Source organism: Callorhinus ursinus, unplaced genomic scaffold, assembly GCF_003265705.2.
Source record: "Callorhinus ursinus isolate GAN/ISIS: 27379988/994484 unplaced genomic scaffold, GSC_fseal_2.0 scaffold16, whole genome shotgun sequence".
In the NCBI taxonomy this organism is placed as follows: Eukaryota; Metazoa; Chordata; class Mammalia; order Carnivora; family Otariidae; genus Callorhinus; species Callorhinus ursinus.
Window position 1 is genome coordinate 41,391,949 of NW_027397078.1, and position 8,861 is coordinate 41,400,809.

General features: G+C 40.1%; 1 pseudogene; it reads right to left on the reverse strand.

Moving 5' to 3' along the window:
• Positions 1 to 342: 342 nt before the first annotated feature.
• LOC112812764 (ATP synthase peripheral stalk subunit d, mitochondrial pseudogene) lies at positions 343 to 848 on the reverse strand (annotated as a pseudogene).
• Positions 849 to 8,861: the final 8,013 nt, after the last annotated feature.

The following is an 8,861-nucleotide window of genomic DNA, read 5'->3' on the forward strand; positions in this document are numbered from 1 at the left end:
TCCTACGTAGAATGTTTTAAAGTCATTTCACATAAACACCTTTTGTCCAGCAAGCCACCCCCACATCTGTGTTCTCCATCAAAATTGCTGACTTCTTTGCTTCAAGGAGGGATAATTTGTAAGCATCAATGGGATGACATTCCCCAGTTGTGTGGGTTATTTTCAGTTCAAAATAAATCAGAAGTGTATCATGAAGCCAACAATGATAAAATAAAGGCTGTTTGTGTAGTCAAGCTATGATGTCCTCGCGCCATGCTTAGATGATCTGAAACATCATTTTTTTTCCGTATCATTATTTTTAAGGTCCAGCATTTACAATATGAGGGCCAGAGCTTTCTCCCCAACTCAAGTTTATGAATTCTCAATTGGCTTGTGAGGCCAATAGGGATACTTCTTCTTGTCTAATCTGGTTTCTGGGAAGACTTCATTCAGGTCCTCAATGGTCATCTGATCAAATGGAATTATGTTCTTCATCTTCTCCAGCTCTTTTTCATATTCCTCAATCCTGGCCTTTGAGAGAGACAAAAACTCGGCACAGCTTTTCACATCTTTTTCTTCAGCATCCACCTGAACAGTATATTTATCCTCTGGCACAGGAACCTTCAGGGCATTAAACTTCTTCTCAAAGTCATCTACCAAACCAGCCTTTGCCACATTGGCCTTGTAGTAAGCCCAGTCGATAGCAGGTGGTTTCTCAGGGAGAGTAGCCAATCTGGAGGTAAGTGTCTCATTCCAGGATTTCAGGGAGTTAGCAATGGCCTTCTGGTTTCGGGGTATGATCTCCCCAAAAGCTACCCAGTCAATGGTTTTTAGAGCAAGTTTTTGTGCAGCCATCTCGAGATCCTTCACCGACCCCTGTGGCCTAGAGTCCACAGCAGCCTGAAACATCATTTTTGTCCCTTGATGTAGTGATGGGTCTGTACCGAAGATGTCGTTCTCATGGCCTCCCTCCCCCGGATTACCCTACGTACAGCAGAGGCTCTTAAAATACCAATCTGACCAGTAGAGTCAAGCTCACTGTTGTCATCTCACGGTGTTGGTCTCATCCAAGCCATGGGCATGCAGGCCCTGTGCAAAAGATAAGTCAATGCCAAAGACCATCAATAGGAAAACAGAAGCAGAGCATTTGAAGGAGAGCAATGGCATTTCTGTTTGTCACATTGACCAGACCAGAAACATCCCCCTTCATCACATGGGCAATGTATTTCCGTAATTCTCAGTTGTGAAGACACTGAAATTGAGGTCATCCCGTAATCGGTCCCCATTTACGTAAAGCATTCTTGTTGTGTACACAGCAGTCTGTGGAGTTGATGAGATACCCACACATTAAAACAATGTTTTTAAATAAACAAGTACATGGTTTATATCAGTTATGTGGGTTCTAGCAAAGGCAGTGAATTTGTTTATTTATGAAGTCGGAGTCAAAGCTAAGTAGGAAGATTTCCTCATGTGTAATTAAAAGCAGAGCACTGTGTGGGTGACTCCTGAAAGAAAGCTCAGTTCAAGAATCTGGGACCCCAGATGGGAGGCCACACGTCAAGGCCCCTGTTTAAGAAGGCACAACTGCTTCTCCATTACCACCCTGGGGCCATACACAGTCCTAGGATTTTATCGCGTACATTCAGTGGCACTACCAAGTGATATCCTATGATATGATGAAAATCAAGAGCTAATTTATACTCTTTTTTTTTTTTGGCAGCAAAGACATATTGACATAACTGTCATATATTGTATGTAATATTCTTTTAATTTATATCCTTTTTTGCAAATATAACAACATAAAGACATATTGATATAACTTATAGATTGTATGCAGTACGCAAATATAGCAACATAAGAACATATAACTGTTATATATTGTATGTCTTATCACTTAGTATTAGCGATTCAGAATTACAAGTAGCAAGGAGAAGGAATACCTATTTTTAATTATGTGAGGATCTCTACTTGCTCATACAAATATTCACATTTACAGTTGTTCGAAGCTAGGCTGCAAGTCTTAAGAACCAGGCATGTGTAGGAGAGAAATATCATCTTCCCATTTTATGAATCTCTTCACACCAGTGTTCAAAACATTAGTCGTAGAATCACTTAAGTATATTAGCTAATTAAACAGAACCCACTCTGTGGACTATAGGTAAAGCCTTATAAATAATTGTACAGATGAAACTAAGCAGAGAATGTCTTTGCTTATACACACTGTCTAGGATTTGACATGGAGACAGAGATTGGCTTTGCTTTAAGGTGCTTTGGACCCCTGAGCAACTGAGAATCCACTGTCTTCTGAGGGTCCCCTTTGACCGTGACAAAATCTTCCAGAATTTGCTGTCCTAGGGAGCATGTCTTTTGCAAACGAATGTCCAGCCTCAAACCAGTCTGGAGCAGATATTCATGATTTCATAGACAGTAAGATCAATCCCGATGGCTTCTTGCATCCTTTCCAGCCCTCCCAAAATAAGAGCCCAAGTCTGTGATAGAGGGATATCCCTCCTGTTTGACCTAACATTTCCTTTTCTTACTGTAAATCTCAGGGTACTTGATGATCAAGTGTACCTCTTTACTTTGAAGAGCATTAGCATTTGACTTGGCATTAATAATAGACCAGTAATCCTAAATGAATATGCCAGACAAGGGAAATCTACATATATTCAAACATTTTTGTTCAGCAGATATTCTACCTACTGTGTTAGGGAGAAGTAAAACATAAATTTAGTTATCTGAGATTCATGTCTGGACTTCTGTCTAGCTGAAGCCAGGGGCAAAGTTTGCAGGATTTCAGTTTCCCAGACCAGATTTCATTGTGTCTAAATGTTCGATGACTCTAATATTAACAGTGTCCTAACTCCACACCTGTAGTTGGAAAGAGGACTTTGCATAGCGAAAAGTTGGAACATGACCCAAGCCCGTCGTTAGACTCGAAGATGATCCTGCCACGTTTCCCTTGTATTTGACGCTCAGGTCAGGTGTGACTAGGGGAAGGAGGTTGGTGTCCGTCCACCATGATGTCTCAAACGGTGTGAATGGCTCCCTGCTCACAGTAAGGGACGGCTGGCCATGGAGTCTACTCCAGCCTCCCTTGCTTTAAATACTGGTGTTTACATGAAATGCAAGCTACTCTTTAAAGGCTGTAAGTGTCGGATACAAATACCATTGGATTTCTTATTTATAGCCATCTTCAGACTCTGCCTAAAGCCCTCAAATCCTTGTCCCCTCTCTCGGTACTCACAGCCACGTGGAGTTTATATGTCCGCTTTGCTCATGTGTTATTCTTCCTGAAGTTGTAAAACAGAGTTTCTCAACTTCACTCTTGGCATGAGGGGCTGGATAATTCTTTGCTATGGGAAGTCGGGCGGGCGGGGGTGGGGGTGGTGTTTCCCTGCGCATTATAGGGTTTTCAGCAGCATCCCTGGTCTCTACCACTAGAGAGCAGGAGCATCCTCAGTTGTGACAACCAAAAATGTCTCCAGACAGCACCTAGTGTCCCCTGTTCAAGGGTGAGGAAGTAAAATTACCCCTTGTTAAATATCACTATTGTAGACAGCTAATGTTTTATCCACGATCCCGCCATGAGATAGCAAGTATGATGATGCCAAAGGCTATATCCTATTTATATATGAATATACCCGGGGCTGGAGCCCAGCCTGGCTAGGTTAGGTCAATCAATATTTATCACATTACATTGCCTGAATCCAGCATTCGAAAATTCCTTGAAATAGCAGAAAAGTTTTACCTGTCATCACTATCTTCTTTCAAGAAACAATGCTTTCTGGAGACAAGGACATCTCGTAGATTCAACCACAGCCATAAACTTGCAATCCACATAAATCTTAATTATCATAATATGCAAAGGCAAAAAAAAAAAAAGCAATCTGCAAGTCTCATAGGGAGCTTCAGCATTCATTTTTATTCCATAACTCAAGGTTTAGGAGCAGAACAGGCCAATTATTATCAGAGAGATTTATTTTCACATTGAAATTAGTCCATTTCCCTCTGCTTTCCCTGTATAAACAACCAGCAGTGCATGCATCTTCTAAATACTCTCTGCCGTTCCATTTCTGTGAAGCCGAGGCACAGGGGAGGACTTCCTGGACCAAATCGGTGTCCTTGCCTTGACCAAATCAGAGGTCATTTGTCCCATTTGAGGAGGTGTGGACACTGGCAAGTTATTGGCACTTGACTACTTGCACGTATGCGCTTTCCTACTGAAATCAGCATGAGGGGAACGTCAGTACGATGTCACATTCTCAGCTGTGTTCTCCGTAAAGAGAAACCGTCTCCAGCCTCGCGGGTCCAGCACACCTTGTGACAGATTCCTGTGTTGGCTGTAGGCTGTATCGCTTTGGAATGGCATGCTCAGGTGAGGTCACAGTTCAGTGGAGACTCATGAAATGCAGAGAGCAAGAGACTTCAGCATTTGCCATGTCCTTTGAAGGATTCTCATCAGGTGTATACTCATCCTGGATTGCAAAGGAATTAGGAAAAGATGAAGGGTAGGCAAGACCAGTAGCTTTCCCCAGGGCAATTTAATTTTATAAAAGTGATAATTCCTCAAAAATCGTGTCATAAAGAGATAGCATTCTGCAACATGGGAATAGAACAGATTGTATCTTTAAAGGAGATAGGAACTCTTAGCTTTTATTCAGTTCTTCACGGTCTGTCTTGCACGAGAAACACAGTTTTGACATAAGTAGGTGCAGCTTCTAAGAACTGACTTTGTTATCAACTACAAAGAGGGCAACATAATCCCATTTAAAAACCAAAAGAGCATGTCCCCATCTTGGGGGGACCTTAATTTATTTTTGCTTACCCTTTAAAGATAATATGTTGTTTTGAGAGAAGGCTTTAAAGAAATGAAAAAACAGAAATGATCCAAATTATTCATTTTTATGAAACCTATTCTAGTTCGTTTATCAGACTCCATAGCACTTGGCAGGAACACATCAGAGTAATTCCATTTAAAAATATTTGGACGAAAAGAGATTGCACTATTAAGCAACCGGGTAGAGAACTTTCCACACTTTTTTTTGGTAGGCAGGAAACTCAATGCAATGTTTCTAAATGGGGTCTTTGCTAGAGTGAAACAATATAAGGCACCACAGGTAAAACTGCAGTATTGGGAATCGTTTTGCAATTCATTTTGTAAGCCGTCTGTTTTGTAAATGGCAACCACGTTTTCAAGTCCTCAAATCCTCCTGAACAGCTGAAAATCCAAGGCGTTTCATTCTGAATACTCTTTCAAAGGGGAGATGTCTCCCTGATGTTCCATTGCAGTCCTATATACACAAAGACTTTACAGAACCACTACTCCCAAAGTTCAGGGAGGTTGAACCAGAGATTTGCACATTGCACCAACCGCCTACCGACAAATACGCTCTTCCAGACCTTTTATAGTATGATCATAATATTTTGTAGAAGAGATGTGTCCACGTGCTATAACAACCTTATTATGCTTGAATATCAAAAAGGTAGTTAAATGTACCCTCAGTGTTTTCCCGCATTCAGATCCTTCGTCCAACACATTGTTCCTTCTTGTGGCAAAGAGCTGCCCACATCACAAACCACATAAGTCTTTCATTCTGTATGTCTCCTCCGAGCTCCATCCCACCTGCTGCCCCATGCAGGAATCCTTGAATAAAACAAGGAAGATATTTAGAATTTGCTCTGTTGAATTATATTTTGTTTTTTCTGGCGGTTCATTGTGGACGTAGGACTACGTTCTTCCTGACCGAAGGAGGGTGATGTCCCGTCCTTCCTTTGCAGACGTGGGGCAGGTAAAGAAATGGTTCCCCTCAAACCTGTGTCTTCCCCTCCCCCAACCTGAATGGAATCAGGCTAAATTGGGATGGAGTTGGAAATGGCAGGTATCAGTAGCCTGGATCATGCAAACTCCACGCATTTCACTGCGGTGTTCAAAAATTCAATTTTGAGGGGCACCTGGCCAGCTCAGTTGGCGAAACATGCAACTCCCGATCTTAGCGTTGTGAGTTTGAGCCCCACCCGCTTCAAGTGTAGAGATTACTTAAAAATAAAATCATTAAAAAAAAAACCCAAAATACAATTTTGAAGGCATTTTACTTGTAGTATATTTTTGAATGGGAAAATACAAAATTTTACTATTTTCCAAAAATTTTGCTCAGGTGTTAATGGTCCTTCAAAGCTGAAGGTATCCATCCCTCGGAAGGCTTGCTGGATGCAAATCAAGTATCATCCGTGTCTCTCCAGGCTCACTTGTACACGTGTATGCAGAGATCATCCTTCGAATTCTGTTTTTGTTTTATTTTTAGTAGGAAGTTCAGTAAGCTCCTATTTCATTACGGGTGATGGTTTGGCTCCTGGAAGATCATCAAACTGAAATCAAAGAACCCATTTCTTTGCTAGCTCTGAAGGCTTTGGGCCAATTAATAATTGTCTTCAATTCTTAGTTTTTATGTTCGGGAAAGGAGTGTGAACTGGAATAAAGCATTGTCACAAATATAAATCTGGAATAGATGCTGCCTAAATTCTGAGCGTGCTTCTCATCAGCCTAGCGTCTTCAGGTCCTTCAACAGAAACGTGAACGAGCTTCTCTGGTTTTATCTGCAGGAAGGTAGCTTCAGCTAAATGATGTTCTGTTCCCACGTCAGCAGTGAAGTTTCTGCGTATGTAAAATAAAGAAGAAATAGGCAGTTGTACTGGAAAATTACTTGAAACCAAATTATCAAGACTCTAAGTTTTACCAGAGACCAGCCAGCAACTTATTCTTCAGTATGAAAAATATACAGATATCAGTCCCCAAATGCCTTATTTTAAATAAAAATATATATGCATTTCTATCTACTAGTGTTCTATTTTGATTATGTGACTTTTTTTTCCTCCAAAGGACGGGCTTATTCCCAACGTGAAGAAACTTGAAAATGTCTACTTTTGTTGTGCATTTTGGGTCAATGTTTTTGATCACAAATCAGCTCGGGGACAGCTCAAAGGCCCATACCCATTGAATTACTGAATACATACAACATTATGACACAAATTAGATCTGTATAAATACTTGTTGATCAATGATGTGTATAGTTTACGTAAATGGATGATTTTAATTTACTGAACATTAAAAATAAAAATTAACAGGGGGCACCCGGATGGCTCAGTTGGTTAAGTGACCGACTCTTGATTTGGGCTCAGGTTATGATCTCAGGGTCATGGATCCAGCACCGCGTCAGGCTCCATGCTCAGCACGGAGTCTGCTTGAGAATCTCTCCCTCTCTCTCTTAAATAAATAAATAATTATTTTTAAAAAAAGTAGCAGTAGCCTACATGAAATACCATGTAATATCACATCCTAAAATTGAAGTTACTGATGGACACTAATTGCTTTGAGATAGTGATCATAGTTTGTTTGCCTCTGAATATCTGAAGGCATTTTTTCTATTTTTCCCTTCAACTATTCAACCAACTACCTGCTCTTTCTATATTTTAGTGGAAATATCAGGGTTCTTGCTTTCAAAATATAATACTGGATCTTCCAGGTGCAATCATTTTGTATTTTCCTTCATTTACCGCTTGCTTGGCTTGTAGGCTTTTGGTGAACTAGGTATTGAAGTTCATTCTCTTAAGATTTTTTTCTAAATATAGGCAATTAGTAAACATCTCATTAGGTGTTTTATAAAACTGTGTGCCGTATCAAGACACCTTATAGAATATATATTCTTTTTCAACTTTTCTTTTGGCAAATGTTTTATGGAACCGCAAATCTTGCCGTTAGGAAATTTATAATTCAACATGTTGAGCGGGAAAGGTTGTCATGGGGGAGAAGGAGAATGTTGAATATTGCATTGACCCTCCATGCTAATGGTATATGAAGAATCTTGGAAAAGGCAGCTGATGTGTGCGTGCTTGTGTGTGTTTCTCATTTTTCTGTAGGTTTATAAAGAAGATGACTTTTATGTTGCATAAATGCACACTGTGGAGCATGATGATTATTTCTATTTGTCAGGGAAAAAAATGCTCCTTTTTATAACCGGCAAACATGATAAAAAAAAACCCACCTCAAAAGCCGTCCACGTGTATATTCGCAGAAACCATCTACAGACTTTCTCGTCTCCCATTCAAAGCGTAGCAAATATAAAAGACAGCTTCATTAACAGTGAGTTGAATGCCCAACTGCTTTCTGGGTGCAGAACGTTCCGGGCAAGCCTGGGCAAATGGATTAATGCCAACCTGAAAAATTAATACAATCAGAAACAGGTGTAAACATGATTGCCAACCAATAGAGCCATCTCCCTAAAAATAGTGCGCCGGTTCAACCTGCAACTACAAACCTTGATTTATGTATCTATCAAGCACGAGATAATTTTGTCTCCTCTCCCTCATTTCATTTCCTAACATTCAAAATGCATCAGCCATGAAAAATACACAGAGCTCGGAACATTAATAAGGGGTTGGTACATGTTTCTTCCTGAAGGTTTTATATCTTCAGACATCCTCCCATCTGGGGCAGCATAGTTCAAAAGGAATATAACGGGCATGGAAGTAAGATATTGGGAGTTTATATTTGTTCCGTAAATCAGACGCCTGGCCTCAAATTCTCTGACCTCAGCGACACTTCCCAGTCTACCTTGAAAGCAGAGTTTTACCGCTTACTTACTCAGAGGAGGCAAAAATATATATAATATGTATATATTAATAATATATATAAAGGTAATAATATTTGCAAATATACACATGTATATATTTGCCCCAAGGAGAGTTAAAGCTAAGAATCCTTTTACAGAATTATAATCTTCAAAAAAAAAAAAAAACCCTCTACTTATCAAGTGTATAAATTGCAGAGTTAGGCAGAAGGCAAGGCTGACCACAAAACCAAAAATGCATAATTTTCCTGAAGA